The 23,532-nt window shown below is 40.1% G+C and overlaps 1 protein-coding gene across 2 annotated transcripts in view; it reads right to left on the bottom strand.

The window, feature by feature from the left end:
- ZNF385B (zinc finger protein 385B) overlaps positions 1-13,849 on the bottom strand; it is a 169,119-nt gene extending 155,270 nt beyond the window's left edge. The window contains exon 1 of one of the 2 annotated variants that reach the window (XM_055718581.1): positions 13,573-13,849. The gene's annotated coding sequence lies outside the window, so the exon portion shown is untranslated. Of the gene's footprint in view, positions 1-13,260; positions 13,496-13,572 lie in introns of those variants that run through there. The other variant, XM_055718580.1, reaches the window with a different exon arrangement.
- Between the last annotated feature and the right edge of the window lie 9,683 nt (positions 13,850-23,532).

The raw sequence follows: 23,532 nt of genomic DNA, 5'->3' as shown, positions 1-23,532 counted from the left end.
CAAGAGCAGTAGCCTTTGCTTTTCACAAATTTCTCAAGCTCTGCCACAACCTCAGAAGGTTGCATAGTTCCTTGAATACTATATTTCTGTTATTTTAACTCCAATCATGAAGTAAGCACAAACTGCAATTTTAAAATGGCAAGCCACAGTTTCTCCTCTACTGACATTTAAAAGAATGATGAGAGTGCAATGCCCAGAAGCCAAAGATACAAATACAACAACGACCCGCATAGTTCACTTTTACAATTAGACCCACTGCCACTGCCTGGAGGACACTTGAAAAAGGAGTGTTGCTATTTTTTTCCCAGATATCTAAAAATCCCTGGACCAGCTATTCCAAAGACTGCTTGTTCCAGAAGATATTGTAAAGTCCACCAACATTGAACAAGTATTTATGAATATGACAGTGATCAGAAATTTGAAGGAAGAACTTGTAAAATCTACAAATCCTTAATACCTAATGAATAAACATCTGGAAATAGCAAAACCTTGCCCTCTGTGAACCCCAAAACATATGTCAGAAACTATATTTCCCATCAAGGGAGTAGGTAACAGTCTTCACTTACAAACTCAGTAGTTCACATATATGGTATCATACTGCATATGTACTGCAAAGGTACCACACAGTTCTTTGATGATTAATAGCACTAAGTCCAAACTTCACAAAAGGGGTGGTGGTGGGATGAACCTACAGATCTCTCAGGACAGACAAAAACTCTCAGATGCAAGCCAGAAAAGGCTCTGCCCTTGGTGTCTCCATAAAGATAGCACTACAGACTAGATAAGGAATGGACACTTGCTGGAATATGTAGGGAATGCCTATAGATTACAACAGATTCAGAATTAAATGTGTGCACTTCTGTCCAAGATGCTAAAACCAGGTATACCAGTAATGTTGCTGCACTCTTGGCAAAAGGTGGTAATTCTTGAAATTAAACTACGCACCTGAACAGCAAAATAAAAAGGACCTCTCATTTCACTCCTGTATTTCAGATGGCTCCCCCCAGCGATTACTGAAAGCAGCTGCCCCAAACAGAAATTAAATTATTTCTGGAGATCAAAACAAGGCTGAAGTCAGTTAACTTCTGTGATATACCTGCTTCTCCACTCCAGAAGACACACTAAGACCACTTAAACTATTAAGAATCCAGAATTAACTAATTTGAGTTTACAGTATTGTAGTTAAGAACATCAGAACCACCATATCAAAGATGATGTAAAGACAACTATTGAGGAACTAACAGAAATACAACTAGAGAAGCTTCAGGTGTGTAAGAGTAATACAGCAAAAAATTACATCTTTCTTCAAAAAAGTTACTTAAATAGTCAAAGCAGCCATTTGAAAATCTCTCCCCAAAACCTCTTATCTAACAAAACAGCTTGCCCTGCTGTGGGTTTTCCACCCCATTTTTGGAATTAAATCACACTGGAATACTGTTTCTCTAGTATCAAGAAAAAGTCAGAGCTAGATTCCAAATATGTGAAACAGATCCATTAAGTTTGAGCAACAAAGGTTACATCTGCATTTCTATTCTTACCTGTTATTTTTATGCTTTATAAAAGAACCACATTCCCTCCTTGCTCCAATGAATTGCCTATGTGACAAGGAAGCAACCATAAGTCACAGCAACATGGACTTTTACATCCTTGCCATAATGAAGTAGAAGATGCTTATGGCTGCTTGCTTCTCCTCCAGCACACCAGTCACTTAGCTAGGGGAAAACATTAAACAACTAGGGGTGTGAACCCATTCTAGCTTTCCACTTCATTAAGTCATATATCATTTTTACATAGGAGTCATGGAGTTATAAATCATGTGAGACAGAATGAGAGCTAATTAAAGGGTCAGCTAAGCATATAATTTTGCATTATTGCATATCAGACAGCTCTAAAATTGGCCATATTTTGTATCAAATATTGTCAAATATTAAAAGAAATTTCAAGCAGATAAGTATTTTCTCCTGAGGTGGGCATTACTACCTGAAAGACATGAATATTTGTTTTCCTAGCACAGAAGACCCGTGAAACCTTGAGTCACCTTTTTTTCTTTTTACTAACAGATTTAACTCTGCCTTGCACATGTGTTGCAGTCCAGTCTTGTTATACTGTCTCTGAATTCAGTCATCTTTTTTCCCAGTTAGAGCAAACTCCCATGCTTCTGAAGACAGAAATTCACAACCCAAGAAATCTCTACATGCACTAAGGTAAAACATTAATCAAACACACCTAAATCTAGCAGTTAGACTTAAGTGTGAGCACTTCAGGCTATTTACAGAATTCCTTTGCCAATAAGGTATAGCTCACTTGAGAAAACCAATCTATTTCCTGATACCAGATTTCTCAGTCGATGCAATTATGTCGTAAAAGATCTTCTTTGAAGGGTCTGAGGTAAATCTGACACAGACACGTTAACTGAAATATATATAACTCTCACAACCCGAGAGGGCTTTTAAGTATGAATAATATTACTGTGACACCTACAGCATTTGTTAGTAGGTGAGAAACCTGTTATGCCAAGGCCATGTAAAAATACAGCATGAGGATGATCCTCTAATTCCAAGAGCTTTTTCTCTAAAGGATTTTTATAGAAATATTGACATGTTTTATTCTTATTCCTTCTTCACCTTTGTAGTGACCCAATAATTGTAGCTACTAAAACAATTCATCAAATTCAAGAAAATTAGTCTCAGACTGATTATTAACTATATACATCAGTCTCAATAATATATAACTTCAAGGAAAAGTCAAGTGCTTATATGGTAGCCTTATTTCTGTAACTTCGGTTTCCTACCAACTACCCTAAAACAGGGAAGAACACATGTTTTTCTACTCTGAATGCATACACAGGCTTGACAACTAAGCTTTAAAAATAAAGAGCATTCATCTTTTTTTCTACTGAAGGGGGGGCGGGGGGGGGAAGATATGTAAAATTTAAAAAAAATACTTTTATTTCAACCTTGACTGACTGAAAAAGGGGCTCAAAAACATTTATATTAAAAATGGGGCAGCATCCACATGAAGATTCACATTTTACTTGGACATCCCAAGTATCCCAGCGAGTCACTGGTCACTCTTGCAATTTGTAAAGCTACACTGCAATCAGGAAGGGGGACGTAGATCAGATACACAACTAGGTCAAATACCAAGCTCACCAAACCAATGCAGGGGTCAAGAAATCAGAAGAGTCAAGAAATACAACTACTGAAGGAAAGGCCAGAGACCAAGGCATTAAGCTGCCTGAGGGGACAAAAAGAAAGGCAGGTGTGGAGGAGCGGCAGGGGCCAGGCAGGGCTGCCTGCAGTCAGCCCAGGAAGCCACAGCTCACTCTCTTCAATCTTCAAACCTAAAGGATCCCAAGCAATCTCAAGGAAGTTTTTCATCTTCACACTATCCTACTAACTCAAAGTACTGCCAAATATTTCTAAAAGTTAATTAAATTCTGCTTTTTGAAAAAACACAAAATACAAATTCTAGTAACAAGCATTCTAGAGATTCTGACAATGCTTAAAAAATACACTCATGTCAGTCTTAGAGAACCAGCCCATTCAGAAATGAGAGATGAAATATCCTTTCAAACAACACAAAATATTTCCATGGCCCAAAGCCGGCTAATTCAACCTCAAGTAATTTTAAAATATATATGGTTTTTGCAACAAGTCATTGACATGAAAGGAAGCTGAGGGTTCTCATAAGATGGAAGCAGCAGCACAGCAACAGAACAATAAATGACAGGAATGTAGTCAAAAAAATAATCAGAAACATCCTAAACTTTGACACAGTGTCACATAAATGTGATCTCCAGTTCTATAGAAGCAAGAGCCACTTCATAAAAAATACCATGTTAATATTACAAACACATTTATATGGCAGCAGTATACAAAAGCAAGTCTGCCAAGACCCTCAACACAAAACATGCTGTTGACTCCTAACTCCCCATGACATTTCCCATAATTATCACAACCACATGGTAAAATAACCCTCTGATAACTGTGCGCAGCACATGAGGCAGGAAGCAGCCACAATGTTGCATGTAGAGATTACAAGCCACACATACTCCTGTTGGCCACAGGCTCCTTGCAGCCCTTCTGTGTCATGTCATCAGGGTTTAATGCCAGCGTATGCCTTTTTTTAAAAAAAAAAAAAACATTCACCAAATCAGATTAGCATAAATGTTTTCCTCTGAAAGAGGAGGACGTTTTCCTATCTTTGTTCAAGATCTAGACGTCCACTTTACGGATGGAGAAGAAAATTTAAATCCTTTCTTACAAAACTATGATACAAAAACTTGATCAAGATTCTAATTTACAGTTAAAAAAGCAAGATGAAAAGCATCAGAAAGCTACAAATAAAAGATGTCCATGGGGTTCCTTCAAGGGCAGAAGTTTTTCCAGTTTAAAAACTGCAACAACAAGCTGCCAAAAAATTGTATGTAGAAATATTAGCTAATGCAAATTCACTGAAAGAGTTAAAAACAAGTAGTATAGTATTCCTGTTCTGTCTGCCTCTCACTTTCTCCTCCCCATCCTGAGTTACATGATAAATTGTAATTATGAAGGGGACAATTGAGGCTCATCAAATTTACAGAGTTAACATATGGCACTGCAACACAGTTTACAAAATAACCAAATTAAGAAGTTGACAATATAATCAAATTTTAACATTATTTCTGTCAACTTTTGTTATTACTGACCATCAACGCAACTTTCTTTGATGCTTGATGAAGTTTGAAAAGCTCTATTCTATGGTTTCTTAAGATATTTTTGTAGCTTTCTTAAGTTGGTGAGCCTAACCCACATGCTGAGAAAAGACCTCATAATCAAACTTGAAATGTTTTCACAAATCTGTTTTAAAGTGAAAGGAATTGCCACAGTGTAGGCAGCTCTTGTCTAGCCTTTCAGGAATACCACTTGCTCCACAGCATGTGTTACCTGCCTGTAATAAAGAAGAGGTTCCCAGTACAGTGGATTTATAACTTACTCAAATCTAGATCAGTAAAGCTACAGCAGTCTCAGATACATCTGAGAAGAGCAATTTCCATCTTCAAAATGTATTTTATACATTTGCAGACAACAGATATTAATTTGGAGCAGTTTAATACTACATAGAATAAGGCAACAGCACCAAACATGCCTACCCATATGTTAGAGTACTTCATATATTTCATATTACCTATGGGACTAGGAGTGCCATAACTCCATTTTGGTTGCCCAAAACTGTAACAAGGTTCTGCTGCTTCCAATGTCACCCGTCTAAAAGAATGTGCTGAAGTTCTCCAGAGTGTGATCTGACGATATCTGAGCAAATACCAGTGAAACTCAGACAATGCGTATCAAGCCTCTAATGCTATTCCCTGTAGAAACACAGAAAGGTCAGGGCTGGAAGGGACCTCTGGAGAGCATCTAGTCCAACCCCCTGCTAAAGCAGGTTCACCTAGAGGAGGCTGCACAGAATTGTGCCCAGGTGGGTTTTGAATGTCTGCAGAGAAGGAGACTCCACAGACTCTCTGGGCAGTCTGTTCTGGTGCTCTGTCACCCTCAAAGAAAAGAATTGCTTCCTCATGTTCAGATGGAAGTTCCTGTGTTGCAGTTTGTGCCCGTTGTCCCTTGTCCTGTCGCTGGGCACCACTGCAACGAGCCTGGCCCCATCCTCTTGACACTCACCCTTAAGATATTTGTAGACATTGATATGATCCCCTCTCGGTCTTCTTTTCTCCAGGCTAAACAGGCCCAGCCCTCTCAGCCTGTCCTCGTGAGGGAGATGCTCCAGTCCCCTCATCATCTGCGTAGCCCTCCACTGGACCCTTTCCAGTAGTTCCCCACCTCTCTTGAACTGGGGAGCCCAGAACTAGACACAATACTCCAGATGCAGCCTCACCAGATCAGAGCAGAGGGGATCACCTCCCTCGCCCTGCTGGCCACGCTTCTCCTAATGCAGCCCAGGATCCCATTGGCCTTCTTGGCCGCCAGGGCACACTGCTGGCTCATAGGCAACTTGCTGCCCACCAGAACTCCCAGGTCCTTCTCTGCAAAACTGCCTTTCAGCAAGTCAACCCCTAGCCCATACTGGTGTATGAGGTTGCTCCTCCCTAGGTGGAGAACCTTACACTTGTCTTTGTTGAACTTCGTTAGGTTCCCCTTTGCCCAAGTCTTCAGCCTGTCCAGGTCTCACTGACTGGCAGTGCAGCCTTCTGGTGTATCACACAATAGTATGAAGTTCACTTCTTAATCATTCCATAAGATCCAGAAGCCGGGCTCTGAATCTAAACATTTGAAAAGCAGCTGTGAACAATTCAAGATTTACCATCATTCCTTAGGGCAGAATTTACAAATTGTATAACTTGCTTTTTTTAAAAATAGTTAGTAGGCTCTTTAAATTACAAGATCATGTTTTCCCTCTCCTCAGAGACTGGACATGAGTCAAATCAATGTAAGCCATAAGAACAGCTACCCCCTGAAAAAAAAAAAAACCAACAACCTACCTCATTTGCTGTAGAAGTTGGAAGAAAAGAGGGATACTGCAAGAAAAAAAGATTCTCTCAAGGTTAAGGCACTTGAGTGCTGCAGTGCAGAATCTGTTACCACAGAGCCTCTAGTAATGCTAGGCAAGTTGTTAAATCAATGGTTCCACAATCACTGATTGCACATGCCTTTTCTGGGAGCCTAACTTGCTAACTGCAAGCTCTAGTTTAGAGAACTGCAGAATGCTCATGCTGTCAACTCAAGGCAACAGAAGCTTTGCTGTGAACATGCACTATATCATTCCAAGTGTTAATGTACCAGTCCCCGTGACTCAAACTGAGCATCTAACACTGCTGAAGACCTCTCTTTGTGATGAAGCACCCCTGCTATGTCAGGAGAAGGTCATTCATTTATGTCATGGAAGTGTTGCAAAGATTAATTTGGGGGTTTGGGGGGGGAGGGGGGCTTTTGTTGTTTTTTTTTACTGTTTGTGAAGCACACAGCTACTATAGGTTGAACACCAGTGAAAAAGCCCACATTCTCAGACTAACATTCAAGTGATAAGCCACGCACAAGAAATCCAGGAAGAGTCATAAGCAAGCATTACCTATCCTGTGCACAAAGCCTGGTGAGAGTCCCACAGAAGGGAAAAAAAAACCAACACAGAATCATGATTATACACACCAACAGGCTCAGTTAAGATTGTATAGACTACACTTTGTGGCATTACTTGATTTTCAAATAGTTAACTTTGCAGCTTTTAAGTTGTCTTAATGCTGTTCAATGTCTATAATATGGGTATTCTTGTTTCTCTGATGAATAAGGGTCAAAGTTAAGCATCAAACATGGTATTGACTATGTACCGGCCCCAAAAATCTAACAAATATGCATCTGTTTGGCATAGACTGCACCTGCATTGCAGATAACAGACTGCAGAAATAGAAAATGGCAGAATCTTTTTCTGTAAAGCCCTGATGCTGACTTATAAGGGGGTTTCTTAATTAGTAATATGTGTTAAATAATCTCATTTTAAATGAAAAGTTAAGTGCATCTAGGCACTTACATTTGCAATTCCAATTCAAAGATTCACCATGCAATTATTAGCAGGTGGCTAAAGGAAGGAAGATTATGCAATGTTTTTTTTTTTTGTCATATGCAGTCATGCAAAGATAGAGACTAGGTACTCCTCTGCTAACTTATATTAGCATTTCCATTATAAAATCCCATTAGCAGGTTCCTCTAACTTCTTTGGAAGTCTCACTGCATAGGGCAGAGTAAGAACTTTGAGAGTGTTTACTTACTATCATACCCAAAGAGTCTCTATGCTCAAAAATATTACTCCCTGGCTTAGGAAAACAAGCTTACTTTTAAAGCTCAAATTTATGATAGATGCAAATAAACCCAAGTTCCATAAAAATCACACTATAGGGTTTTTGCCTCTCTTGCCATTTTGAAGCATACTGTACTAACTCTGCCTGTCACATCACTGACCCTTAAACTAATTAATCTTTGAAATTGTATCAAATTGTAATCGGACTAAGGAGACCTGATAGTCTACTGTATTTAAATGGGATGTACTGAGAAGTGTCAAATTAAAACTCAACAGCACTAGCTGTTACACAAAATCTCCCACCATATGTTTAACTTCCTGGTACCTGCACAAGTATATATAGAGAGAACAACATAGCCTACAGCCATAACAACTTATGCTATAAACTCATTAGAACTTTCAAGTTTAGTAATGCTGAGTAGTGTTAAAGATTCAGTAGGTGGCATCCTCTGCTGCGAATCAGCACTACAACAGCCACCATCAAGTAAATTGGTTATGAACGACTCAGCGTGAGAAGACAGTAGTTGTAGAATGGCAGCATTTTGGTTCCCAGAATGCCCTCAAAAACTCACAGACCATAAAAATACCACAGCACATAAAGTATGTTTTAATGTCACAATGTAATTGAAACTTTACCTCAGTTAATTTTACTTTGCTTTCCTGACCTTAACCCTATCATTTCAGGTAGGTACAGAATTGTTCTTTATTGCCTGTAGTAAGCAGTTATATAGTCTTCCTTTATGCGCAAGACTTACCTTAGCCTTCGAAGGATTGCCTTCCCTGCCATACAGATGCAAGTAAGGGGGTGAACATCGTCATACTATCACACAGTGGACTGGCTTTGAACTTTGTGAGACATCTCTTGGAAAGATTCAGTGAGCTGTAGGAGACAGGACCACCCTACTTCACATGCAGAATGACTTTGTTGCAGGTGTGCCCCAAGTCCTCCATACTTTCAGCACTGGCATGTCTGCACCAAACAATTTGTAAATAGAAAGCTCAGAGTAATGAAACATTGTCCAGCATATTCCAGAATCATAGCATTTTAGCAATGCCATAACCCACCATCCTGTCACACAGCAAAATCACCAGGGAAAGGTTTTGAAAAATGCAAACTGCGATGCATAATTACGCAGATCCTGCATTCTGCCACAGAAGAAAGTGCATTTCACCTATTTGTAAACCAAAACCTATTTGTGCAGTCTCTGTGTTCAAGGCAGACTCGACATTTTAAAACATATGAAACACAAACAGAGAAGGCTATGTAATCGAAGAGTTTAGGTATATAAAGCAAGGTGAAAAGAACTTTAGGTGTCTAAAGCTTCTCATGTCCAGTTAACCCCCCTGCCTTAAATTCCTTATTATAAACGTTTAACACCAAAAAAGGTTGATGTCAACAAAGACTTACTGGATAATTTCACTGAGGAATGAAGTCTTAGCAATGTTTTCATAACAGCCTCTCTTGTTCATATCCAAATAATCATCAATAATGTAAAACAGCACAGTTCTAACATGCCTAGATGTGTATTAGCACCACCTGTCATTACAAGATCCATCTGGCAGTTCAACAGCAGCAAATTGGGAAGGTAGCAATATTGATAAGTGAAGGACTGGAACTGCACTGATATACTTAGATTGGTTTACAAGGCTTCTATTTTTACACGCCTTGGCAGCTCAGGTTCTCTAATTAATTTTTAACATGTCAATTAATATGTTTATAGAAAGCAATGTCAGCATTAGCTAATACATAAGAAAAATCACAGTCGCATGCAAAATGTACAACATAAGTGTTAAGGCTCTATGCTTTACATTTTGGAAAATTCAAAAGAATTATTGCAGATGATCTGATGAGAACACTCAACCAGAAAAGAAACACAAAAAAATTGTGAAAGTTAATGGATATGATTCATCACTCTCGGAAATATTAGCTCAACATCATGAAATGTGATGTATTGCAGGACATAAGAAAACAAGACTGTGTTTTTGGCAAACAAAGTAAGACCCTGACCTCCCGCTGTTAAAAGTCACAGTATACCAAAACAAAATACCAAGTATTTTGTTAATTTTACCAACATAATACTGGTGCCATAAATTAAGCAATGCTTACTTAATAATATATGCTTCCACTGAATGTAACTATTTTAGAATACTAGTTAGTGTTTTACAGCACTTCAACAACACAGAATGGCGTCAAATGACTGCAATGTGCAGATACAATTTTTGTCACAATTCCCCAGTTTGCTCTGTGAATTACATAAAAATCAGAAAACAGATCAATTTTGTGAAAAAAAAATTTAAAAAATCCTTAAGACAAATTTGCAAAATATTTTAGATGTTTTGTTTCAAAAAACATTGTCATTTGTTAAATAATGAAAACCATAAACTTCCTATGGTAAGATTTTGCATACTCTGTGAAGCTACAGTAAAATAATTTTACTTTTGAAAAGAACCCGTACGTTTCACACTTGTGGGCAAAATAACAATAGAAAATAGCTCTTCAACCAACATTTGAACTGCATCTGTAAAGTTAAGCAAGCAGAGCATCTGGTGAAAATCTACCAACCTATCCAGCTAGAGGGATATTATGATCACACAGGAGAGTGAAGTTACTGTAATTCCCTCAGCTTTCTGTGCATTCGTCGGCCTGAGGCTAAAAGACGCAAATGCAGTCTACAGATTTGAATAAATTCCCCCTTTGTTAACTAGGATATTGGATATTATAGCATTTAACATGTGCCTCTACCTTCGCTGCATCAGAGGTAACACAGGATCACATCAGTTAAGATATTCATGCTTATATCTTGATGGATGACGTATACTGCATACTACAATTTTCTAAGTGAAACTAGAAAGTTACAGGACCAAGATATTTTTCTGCTACAAGCTGACATTCAAGGAATTTCAATGGTTTTAAAGTACACAACAAAATGATAGCAGAATTTCAGAAAACAAGCTATGCAGGCTGCAAAGTCATCTTTTCTTCCCATTAACTACAGATGACCTAAGTTTTGCAATGTATTTCACTACACTAGACAGAACCTTGCACTCCAGTTCTGTACTCTGTTACATCCCACCACAGCCTGATGAATGTTTCAGGACTGGAGACTACCACAGCTGTACCATATGTTCATTTTAAAAATAATATTAATGCCTCATTTCATAAACTCTTAAAGTCTTAAAGCAAATATTCTCAAACCACAGTCCCTTGAGATAACCTGAAGAGCAAAGACTGCAATGATGGTTAAGCATGTCATGGTTTATACAGTAATCCTCATTGCTGTCAGAAATCTTGGGGCTAATTAACTAACAAGCCTACACTCCCCCAAAAGATTATCTTCCACAGGGCTTTTTCTTGCTTTTATACCACCTTATCCCTGAGCAACTGCACTCAAGTAGGAAGGAAAAAAAGATGCAGACAGCTGAGAACAGTTGGTTAAGAGAGATTGATGCTGATGTGAATACATTCATCCCTGGTGAGAAAGTGCGCAGTGCGGACAAAGCACAGGGGTGATGGACAGCTCCAGCTAGTGTGGAAAGAGGCAAGACAGTACAATCTCTTCATAACAGCTAGTTTGTCTTAATAATTTTAAGTTTAACCAAGCATCTATTGTATTACTAATTGGGGAAAAGACACAGGAACTTGGTAACTTATTGGAGATATCATGTAAGGACTGTTTCCTTTCTAATTTCTTACTACCTCAAAGATTATTTAATCAAACAACAGAAAAAGAAGCTAGTAACATGACCAAATCCGCAAGTCCCAATTTCTCTTCTGCCTTCAGGGTTCACACAGTCACATCAATCCAGGCTCACTGGAAAAGGTTTGAAGTACAGAAAATTCATGTGGTGAGAACAAACACCAGGAAAAAAGTTTGCAGCCATGGAGAAACACCTTAGCAACCAAAAAAGAAGAAAGAAGAAAACCCTCGTCCCTCCCTGTAAGCAGTCCACTGACCTGGTGAGTTGGAAGGAATAGCAAGATTGCTTATTTGGAAAAGGAGAAGCAGCATAACCCACTCAAATCCATCTAGTGTCAGCTCTGGACTGTGCAAAGAGACACCTTTTTCCCCTTTTCAGAACTGAAGTAACAGGGCATGGGGCAGCTGCGTCCACTGGTTGAGCACAGTGCTGCCACGAGAGGCAGAAGCTTCAAAGAGTACATCCTCCCTGCATTCACCAGCCTAGGTGTCTCACCAGTGCCCTACCATTACCTCTCATTCTGGACCAGCAATAATGCTTCATCTACATCTATTGCAATCACACAGACGCATCCCCATCAGCTTCAGGTTTTTATGCTACCACATCATATTGTGTTTCATTCAGATAAGAAAACTTACAGGTTCCAGACAATAAAAAAGGACTTGTTTTTCACCTTGTTTTTATACTTTGTAAAAGACATCACTGAAGTAGCAGCAAAGAGGATGGGAAATAAAACTATAATCTCCCTTCTCCTGTAAGCAGTAATTAGCTGCAGTTGAGTGTTCGCTTTGAAGATTTATTTAAACTTCTGAGTGCTCACAGTGCCATACTTCTCCAACTTTTCCATTTACAGACTTTTCTATTCAAGCTTAACAATAAAGACCTAGCATCCAGAAGTTTTAAAACCCATGGAGAGTTCTCTAGTTCGTTTTAGAATCAAAAATCAACAGAAAACAAACATGAGCATTCACATGTGCATGATCAGTCTGACAATTCCTCTGAAACAAGAAAATTTCACATCTGTACTCACAGACAACCTTGCACCCACCTCTCCTTTATATGCTTTGAAACATACTGTCACCAGGACTTAAAGTTTAACATTTCGAGCATGCCACCACCCTCCACAGGTTTATGATTATGAAGCTTGCTATGCCAAGCACTTATGCTTATCATGGGTAATTAGCTCATCAAGGATGACTCCTCCATGTGGGTTAATGCCTCCTTTGCTGAAGAAATTTACTTTCCCAAAGTCGTCGTGATTTATGCAACGAGAAAGCCAAGTTATTCTCATGCAACTTTTTCTTAAGAAAAAAAAAAAAAAAAAAAAAAGTCGCTGGGTATGCACTAAGAACAGCTCCATGTAGCCTCGAAACCCAGGAAAAGAAGCCCCGCACCTTTCCAAGGTAAGGAGAACTGTTACGCAAATCTCATGCACTGCTGAAGACCCTGACCTATTTAGAGGCGCCTTATCTTTTCTGGAAACAATTGCCGCTGCGAGAGGCGCCGATAAAGCCCCGGGGCCCGCCGCGCCGCCGCTCCCCGCCGCTCCGGCCGCTACCTGCGGCGCCGCTTCCCGCCGGCGAAGTTTGCCCGGCGGCGCGCGCGGCCCGGACGGGCTCTGACCGCGGGCTACGGCCGTGCCCCGCGGCCGGGCTGGGCACCCCCGGCGCAGAGCGCTCGCCCCAGCTCCTCCGCGCCCACCCGCCGCGCCGTGACATTGAGCAAGGTCCCCGCCGGCACCTGCCGAGCCCCGGGACACCTCCCGCCCCTTACCTCAGCCACCGGCGAGATGGAAGGAGGGAAGCGGCGCGGGCGGGCGCGGCAGCCCCGCTCCGGCGGGACCGAGGCGAGCGCGTCGCGACTCCCGGACCCCGGCGGCTCGCCCGCTGCCGCCGTCCCGACGCATGCGTCCGCCCGGCCCCGGTGGCCCTCCCCGCCACCACCGCACCGCCCCGCCTCGCCTCGCCTCGCCTCGGCGGGCTCAGGTGGGGCGCGTGCGGGCTGGGGGGTCGCCCGCGGGGGCGGAGCCCGCGCGCTCGCGCCGGGCGCGGGAGGAGCCGCTGCACCTGTGGCCGCGTCTCTTACCCGGCTGAGGGGAAGCGTCGTCGCCGCGCCTGCCCTGAGGGGCGGCCTGTGACAGCGCTGCGGGCCGGGGCCCCGCCGCCGGCTCCCGGGCGTTCGAGCGCAGCGTCTGTGTGAGGGCTGAACCGCCTGAAGTTGTGAGCGCTGCCCTCGGCTCGCTCGCTCCGTCGCCGAGGTGCTGCCGCAGCGCCCGCCCGCCGCTGAGGGGCCAGCCCGGGGCGATGGCGGGGGGCCCGGCCGCTACCCCGGCCTCGCCGCGCTGCGGGGCCCCGGGAGTCTTTCAGCGAGAGAGGGCGAAACCGGCAGTTGTTGGAAGTAGCCTCCTCCGGCAGCACAGCGTGTTTATTTTCCCTGGGCTAACCCAGAGGTGGCCGATCGCCGTTGCCTCAGCATTTTCCCATTCCTCTGGGACTTGCCCTGCCAGAAGCACCACAGCTACGTCCTGGAAGCAACAGCTTTCAAAACACAAAAAAAAATCCCAACCACAAACAAACAAAAACCACCAAGAAACAAACAACAACAACAGAAAAAAACCCTAGCTGAAACAACGTCCCTCTTCCTTTTCTTGCCCCCCTTCAGTTTCTGGTGGTCAAGGGTCTCTGGTTTTTTTAAACTCTGTTAAACTTCCTAAATTTAAAGAAATGGCTGGTAAGACTCCCAAATCTTTGGCTTTGTCAGCCTGCCTGTGAGCAGTGCAAAACAGTAAGCATTGCTAGTAAGTTCTGTTTTGTAAAACTATACAAAACTGTATCTTAAATACAATCATTACACTAAAAAGCATCAATTTTTGTAAGTGTACTTAGAAAACATTATATATATGACAAACATTAAAATCAGTACAAATGTAAGTACAAACACTTTTACAGTATCAGTTTTTATAATTTGAATGTTATCATTCAAATATGCCATGATGCATATAGGGTAAACCTGTGGTACTTAATTTGATGTTCTTCTCTGGAAAGGAAAACAAGATCATTTAAGATTGGAGAAAAACTTCTTACTGCTGTATTTTAATTTCAGCTTTTGGAGAAGAGAAGCGCTACTTAATACCATTAAGAATTGCATCATACCTTGTTTACAGTTTCACGTTCAATAAGTTCTTTTATAAGTCAAGACAGGAAATTTTCAGAGTTTGAATTAATCATCCCATGAAAACATGAATATAGCCATTTTTCTGGTGCTTTACCTACCAAAACCTTCTTGCTCAAAAGAAATCTAAATTCCGAAGCATCACTAAGTGGTTTTGAAAGATTTGCTGATGTTTCCTACAGAGAGAAAAAGAAAGAGAAGCTGAAAACAGGACACATTTATTTTTTCCCAAAAATTCTGAGTTTGTCTGAATCTGTAGACACCAAGTAGATGACACAGTAGGAACAATCTGCCACTTAAGGTGGGAACATTGGACTAATGGTAGAGGAACTGTGAGTGTACACAACCTCTTCAGTAACTGAGCTCACAAAAAAAAAAAAAAAAAGGCAAACCAAACCCAAAAAAAAACCAGGCTGGCAGGATTTGGGGTCAGATTACCTTGCAAAGGAACATCCATGTATGATCACACACTAGCAACATCCAACATTTTAATATTTGATTATCTTTCGTCTATCTTGTAGCCCTTTTCAAGACAAACTTCATGTAATCTAGTATAACAGTCTCCAAAATACATTCAGAAATCTCAAAATATGTCAGGACCGGAAAAAAAAAACACATAAGCAATTTTCTCTTCATGTCCAACTGTTAAGTCCTATTGTAAAGAACTAAGAATATTACGTTCACACAATATTATTTTCCTATGTAAGCAGTTGTTGTAGTTGCCATAGAGATGTTATTCAATCTCAAATTGAAAGGTGGTCTACAATGACCATGCACCATATTTGTTGTTTAGATGAAAATGTTTAAGAACCCCTGTGAATACTATGACAGTCTTCAGAACAAATACATTACTGTTCAGTAGGCTTATTAATTACTTTTTACAAAAGAAATTATATTTCAGTGAATGCTAACCATCAACCCCCTACAGAGAGATGTAATGGCAGATAGATAATTGTATATGGTTTTGAACACTTTATGTGAAAGTGTATCTTGGATCTGTCATTGAAAGAACTTTCTCATCAGAAACAGCATCATTTAACCCATAACTGTAAACATCTTTATAAAGCATTTCAGTTAAGTCTTCCACGGTGCTCTAGAAGACAGTATAGGTGGGAAAGGTGAAAAATTTGTATTACCAAAATCTCACGTTTCATCTCTCTCTAACTCTGAAAGCACACTAGAAGTTATGAAATTACAGATTTGTTGTACAATTATTATTTCCTAGGAGCTGAAGAATATCAAGACAACTGTAAAAGTGGTGTGAGCAACAAGACCATTTAACTAAGGAGACCTTATACAGAGATAACAGGTCTGTAAACTCTGAGGAACCTCATGGAAAGGAGAGGTTGCTATTTGCTGCATTTCTACTCAAAAGCTGCTGCATAAAAACCAACTTATAAAAATAGGTAGAGTTGGGATCCGATCCTGAGTAAAGTAAAAATATGCAGAGTAAGACAATGACATGCCAAGTGTGAATTAGAATTGCTTTTTATCATTTCAGTTTATCCAGAACTTTACATTTCATTCTACCAAAATAAACTTGGATGGTTTGGATTTTTTAAAGCATCTACCATTGGGAGTGGGTTGTGTAACACAAATTTTTCACTGAAGGAGTAGATCCACGCAGAATGGTGTGTGCAAGCAAACCTCTCAGGGCTGCCTGTGACCCAAAATCAGTTAGGGAAATTCAAAGATCTGGGAAGTGTTTCCTGCTAAAGGCAATGGTAATTTTAAATCTGGATGATACTTTGTATTAGATTAGAGGTGAGGTTACCACTGGGAGACTTCAAGCCACCCTCACAGATGTGATTAAACCTGTAAGAGACATAATGCAAGAAATCCAAGTAACTTTTTCTTTTTTCCTCTAGAAAACAAGGCAACTGCCAAGTTCTCCATACTAGTCTGTTCTATATAAGGCCTACTTGCCTGTCGTTCTTCCTATGAGAATGAAGGGTCAATAATTTTTTATTATTGTCCATTTCAAAGATAAGCTGCCTCTAAGCACCACAGGGCATTTGATGTATGCATATAGGCTTTTTTTGTTTGGTTGGTTGGTTGTTGTTTGTTTGGGGTTTTTTTGGTTGTCTGTGCAAAATACAAAATTAGTGTCCTAATATTAGCGCCAAGTGTTGATTTGCCTTTTTGGTGATCCCATAAGGCTAATAATGTAAGGAACAACAAAAATAAGTACTTCCAAGGCACATCACAAGTCTCCTTCTGTGGGCATAAACCTAAGTGTTTCACTTCTCCAGTAACCTAATCGATGGTGAGAAATGTTTCAATAAAAGACTTCAGAAATGGGAGACCAGACATAGAAACCAAGACTGCAGGTACAGTTAGTACAACATTTCCCCTCCATTAAGTACCAATTCTTCTCATAATGGGAAATGTTTCTAAATTATTACCTCAACATGTCTTCTTTCCCATGGTAATTGGCCCAGACTCTCTAAACTCATACTCTCTTGATTTTAACTGAATATGGGCAGCCTTCTGTGTTTGCTTTGCACTCTACCCATTCCAAGACAGTAATAGCCTTGTCACCATGTAGATGTGAAGAAGAAATTTGAGATGCGTTTGCTTTTTTTTCCTCTGAGAATTTCAACTAATTTCTATGGTCTTCAAAATCAATGTCTAATAACAGAGTTTTTATTAAAACACAGCTAAAGATCTAGCCACTTACTTTCATGCATAGAAAAAGTATGGTGAAGAAAGTCCCTCTGATGACTGAAGTATGATCTTCCATGCCTGAATCCATGTCTCTGTCCCTAATCAAACTGAGATTTTCCTGGTATTTTCTCACAACATTGCTTCAAAAGACTGTAAGAGTTTTCCCCACTGGCATGCAGTTCCTTGTTTGTCACCTGTTTTGGTTTTGTGGTTTGGTTTTTTGTTGGTTTTTTTTTTTTTTCCCCAGTAAAAGAGTTCTTTAGAGTTGTTTCTGGATCAAGTGGGTTTTTAAAGGCTTTTGAAACTTCTTTGATTTCTTTACTCAATTTAAAACTCACAGCTATATGTGTGTCTTGAGTTTCAGTTCCTCTAAGGGAATTTGACATTTTATAACCAGGTATCTAGCTTCCCTGTTACTGCCTCTGGGGAAACAATCCCAGATTTAGTAGATCTCCATCTGCCTCCCCTGTAAAACCAGACAAAGCAACTACTTAGCCACCCTGCTACTTGCTAACCAATCTATCTTTATTTTTTAAGTAGGGCAATGATTTATTTTGTTGTTCTTTTTTACCTTGCATCTATATTTGATGGAGTCCTTGTTACTGGAGATGCTTTTTGCAGTTTGCTGTTAACTCTTTACTGCTCTTTTTTTATTTTTCTCCAGTTTTCCAGTTTCTTGGTGTTTTAAAAGTGTGTTAAGTGTCCCACTTGTCTTTTTAAATGCTTAAAGCAAGGGTCCTCAAACTATGGCCTGCGGGCTGGATATGGCCCCCCAGGGTCCTCAATCGGGCCCCTGGTATTTACAGAACCCCCCCCGCCCCCCTGCCAGGGGTTGCGGGGAGGGGGGGGGGGGAACCAAGCAGCTGCAGATGACTGCCTGCCACTTCATCTGCGCGCTGGCCCCCTGTTTAAAAAGTCTGAGGACCCCTGGCTTAAAGGATACCTCTTAAAAACCTGTGTCTGCTAGCTATAGCTAGAATGCTCAGTATCTGATGAATTTAGCTTGGGGAGAATGCCTTTCTGTGTTATTCAAAATTATTTGATAAGTTGTTTATGTGAATACACTTTATGCAGCATCTGCCAGTCATTCAATCTACATAACTATGCTATTTGTACTGTGTGACAGGTCAGTTAATTTCCATGATAGCATTTCTATTTCCTGACTGCATGTTGAGTAACATGATGTGGATTTAGTTTGTAAGCTGTTTGGCACAAGGAATTCTCTGTATTATCTATCTACATCATGCTCAGAAAGCACATCTGTGAGCTATGATTAGGGTTGTATGTGCACATTCAAAGTAAATAGTAAATAACAAACAGAATAACCAGATAGTCATATGAATGTGTCTTCACAAGTCTGCTGTCATTTATATATTCACCGTTCTTTCCAAAACGACTTGTGAACAAACATTTATGTTTTATACTAAAAATAATACTGAAAGTCGGAAACCAGGAATAAATATTTTATTTTAATGAAATATTTACATCATTACCTTCCCAGCTATGTCAAATGTTTTTATATTTTTGCAGTATGTTCTTCCTTTGAGAAACTGAAGCAGAAAAAAGTAATCTAAAGAAAAACATATGACATCTTTCCAAGCACTTGAAAAGCAGCTAAACCCTTCCTTCCAGTCACAATCTGTTCTAAGAATGAGAGCTCACTGGTACATATTAAGACTATTCAATGTTATCCTGTCCCCTGAGAATATCAGCTTCACAGTTAACATGGAGGCCTGTTCCTCTGCATAACTAATTTACTGTGAATGCTGGAAACACTAGAGATTTTCTAATTTAGAGGATAAGTAATAGCAACAACAGACAGGGAAGATCTTCGCAAAAGAGAGCCAGATTTTTAAAACTCTGATTCAGTTCAAGGAATAAGGTGATTCCTACACAGGGAAGAACAATTGGGTAAAGAAAGTACATCAGTAATATAGGACTTAAGAAGTTGAAAACTGGCAGAGAGAACAGCTGAAAACCTCCCGGTAAAGTACCCGGGTAGGCTAGCCAGATGGCATACTATTCGTTTTCACTACTTCATTTAACATAGAAACAAACTACTCTTCAGCTGAAAAACAAAACCAATTAGAATATTTCTTTCTTTCAGTGTTCCTAAACGAGCATCCATTAAAAAATCACCAGGGGTTTTCAGATAAGAACTATGCAGTTTCTCTTTTAAAGTACAGGTGAAAGATCAGAGACACCTCCCGAGTTCCCATCTGTTTTTAAAATAATACTACCTGCACAGTGCAGGAGATGAGGAACTGTGAGAAGGGTAGTACAAGGCATTTGAGCTACTGCATTTGTTCTCTGGTGTCATTGAGTCAAAACCAAGGCTGTTGTATCATATATGCATGTAATATTGGGATTTTTTTTTTATTAATATAAAAACAGTGCAACAAACTATGATTCCAAAAAAATCTGAATTGAAAAGATCATTCTTTGGTTAGGGGGTGGTCTCTTCTCCAAGATATCTGCCACTTCAAGGACAGACAACAAGCCAAGTATATACAGCATAACTTTACCACTTTCACCCTAGTAGAAATACAAAAAATATGAAATACGAAATCCAATGTAAAAGCTAGCAGTTTAGATCAGACAGGAAACTAGTAATTTTCTATCTTGGGCTGTGGCTTGAAAAAGGTACCAAGGATAAGAGTAATCTTTTATTCTTTACGTTGCCAAAGCTTACCTTGGAAAAGTCAGTATGTGGTAAAAGAAGCGGGGTGGTGGCAAAAGAGACTTTTCTTTTCAACATCCTCAGGACCTTCTCTGATCAATGAAAATAAAAGAAAATGTTATGAAAAGACATTGAGATCCTTGATTGCAAGTACTTGAATGAACGCTATTCAGTATGAAATCTCAATGCATCACCCAAAATTGTAAAATAAATAATAGTTCTTCTAATTAATCCTCAGGGAGAATTACTCTAATGACAACATGAATAGGATTTGTCTTTAACTGCAGCTCTGTCTGTACCTTGAACAAGACTACTAGTGCAAATTTGGCAGCACAGGTGATGCTACTTAGCTACTTAATTGAACTGGTATAGCATGCCATAAATTTCTATGTATGGATATTAGGTGCTTTATGCTGGTATTACAGCATATTCCAGTATAGGAAGGCTATGCAAGTACATTGATATACCAGGATATACATATACACATCAGCTCTAATGATACAAAATCCACGCTAAAAGTTTGTACTAGCATTACCTGTGTTATTTGATACTGTGTGCCATACTATTATTTTTGAAAATTTATAAGTATTTGACTACTAGCTTGTAGGTTTGTTTTTTCCACCCCCAGCAAACAGATTGCGTATCAAGACTTCTCTCTCATACAGAAACTTTTCCTTCTCCATGGTAAAACTTACCCACTCCCCAGCCCCCACCACCCTTTTCTTTTTCTGTCAAGAGATAACTGTTCCAGAAAAATACAGGACAAAACCCAAACCTTACAAATAGTTATATCCATAGAAAATCTGAACAGAGAGCAAGTTTAAGAATATTTAAAGGACAAGCTGCAGCTGTGCTTGTTTAATTTCAGCAGAAATGTGAGAAATTGCATCAATAGGGTGGATGTCTCTTAGACACACTGGATGAGTCATATGAATCAGTCTTCAGGACACAGTAACTGGACACCTGCAAGAGCATGCTTGTGCCATAAGAAGAGCACAGAAAGAAAAATAAGGTGATCAAGAACGGGATTTAGACTATTTTTATTTCCTACTTTTGTAGGGCTTTTATGCCTGCATACATATATGTTCATCTGAATTCCAGAAAGATACTTCTGCTTAACCAGTAGGAGGAATGGATATGTTATGTGGACATACCATTTTTAAAATACACAGGGGTTTCATGGACAATGTTGAGACTGGATTATACTATTGGTTAAAGAGTAATTTGAGTTGGCAGATAATGCAGCAAAATAACTTTGGGAAACTTAAGATGGGTTCCTCAGTTTAAAGATTACTTTTAGTATGCAGCCCTGTAATTACATTGCATATTTTAAAATACCCAACACAATGTATAATTAAATAGCTGCTTATTAAACATACAACTCCACAGCCTTATGGAGTTATACCCCTACAATTACTGTATTTCCCACTAAGTCCTACAACAATTTTAAAATAATTAATCTTTCCTTAGCTTGTTTGCATGGATCTTGTACACTAAGATTTGAGGAGGAGATTAATTCTGATAGACTAGAAATTATATCAACACTTCAATTCTACATCTGATTTTTCTCAGGGTTTATCACTCAGTTGAAAAAAATAGTTGGTTTCTTCCCAGCACGTTTTCATTCCTTCGTTTACTTGCTTATTCTGTAGAAGAAAGACAGCAATAGATACAGCTTAATTATACGCTAAACAGATCAAAAGCTGCCTCCATATGATTACACAGTTCTGAAAAAGAACAGTCACCAAAATAATATCCACCAAACCAAATTACATCTGATGTAACCACAGAGAAGCAAATCAAACCTTATGTGCAAGGTAAAATCTGCACTACTGTGAGATCTGCCTTCTCTTTAAGAGGAGGCTTAGTGTGTACAAAAAAAGCATAGCTTCAGCACTGTCAAGAGAAAAAGCAAAATGGGAAGCTCTCAGATCTCAGAAGCAAATCGCTTAGACTACAGTTGCAAAGAAAAGCCACACCTAGTATTGTACTGGTGGATTTCTCAACACACCCAGCTCCTCAGATAGCGATGATTTTGGAGTGGAGCAGACAGAAGGTGGCTTTTGTGAAACCCTTCCCATCAGTGTGCCAGGTAAGGGGCTGAGCCACGCTTGTGGTCAGGGCTCTCTGCAGGGTGTGCAGGCTTGAGGCACTCATTTTTAACACGTGCCAGGCACCGGGCTTGCTTAGAACTAGTGAAAAATATAGTGGTTTTATTTCGTGAAGTCTCTGTTGCTGCAGAACTAGTCTCTCTCTTGGGTGTTGCAAGTGCCAGTGACAGGCTGTAAAGAAATACAGCAGCAGTCCCAGGGATAACGATAAGGCGCAGGGATCTCTGGGGGCTTTTCAAGGTCTATTATAGGTTTTGAGGAACGTGCAGATTTTGGTACCAGATTTACTGCCTGTGCCAGAAAGGGGAAACAAATTCACCCTGAGCTCCTCCCATGTCCGTTTGATGGAAGCTCCAAGGGGAACGCTAATGAATATTCTGCTTTCTACATGGATAAGAGAATGCTTCAGTGCACAGATACACATTTATCTATAAAACAACAAATGCAGTTTATATGTTAGGAAGGTTTTATCAGAGTTGGTCCACCTTGTAATTATGCTGAGAAATGAATGGAATGGAATCTGAATGACTTAAGGTAAATGAGGTATTAACCTACCAAATGATTCATGTGCACTCGCTTTTTCCCTCTTGCCTCTCACTTCATTGTAAAGGTGAAATGAATGACTAAGTTGATCAGGACATCAGCAATCGTGGCTGCAACAGTGTTCGGCAGAAATGAAAACCAACCTTCTTTACACTAAACAATCCAGATAATGTTAAAACAGTAGGATTATTTTCTTTTTAACATTTGCACAACATGGGCAAATAAGAAAGAGTCAAGCAAGACCCTGGGTAGTCTCATTTCCTCATTACAAGAAATCCCCATTGGAGCTAACCATACAAAAGAATGAATAAATTCTGGGATCAGACTGAGAGGAAGACAAAGTGATGTTCTGCTCAGCTCTACACCTACACAAAGTCCCTCTCACACAATTTTCAGCTTATTAGGGACAACTTTTCTTATTTCTTTTCTTAGTAGGCACAGGAAATCAGCTGCTTTGAAAATATGTGACAGCCTGGCAACGGCATGGCACAGACAGGCTGTTGTGTCTCAGCAAAGGAATTGACACATGACATGACTGTCTCTACTGCCAGCCATCATCCCAAAAAACTGTACAACCTCCAGTGATTCCTTTTGTAGCTTAAAATCTTTGTGACAGCAAACATAGTGGGGAGACGGACTCCCCCTAAGAGCCTGCATTCATTCTTTCCTAGAATGAAGAATACTAAATGGACAAAAAAAAAATATATTTCTCGAGAGTTCTTTGCAGCTGCAACTTGGTCACTGCCGGCCAGCATCTCTTGTTGGATGGGCTGGCAGGCCAGCACCGGTCCTTCTGGCCAGGGGTCGGAGTTGCACCTTGCCCTCAGCTGGTTAAAGCAACCAGAGTTTCTGTGTGAACCTTGCACCAGGTGG

The sequence above is a fragment of the Falco cherrug genome, chromosome 8, assembly GCF_023634085.1.
Source record: "Falco cherrug isolate bFalChe1 chromosome 8, bFalChe1.pri, whole genome shotgun sequence".
Taxonomy (NCBI): Eukaryota; Metazoa; Chordata; class Aves; order Falconiformes; family Falconidae; genus Falco; species Falco cherrug.
Note: the sequence above shows the minus strand (reverse complement) of the source record. Positions and strands in the feature narration are given on the sequence as shown.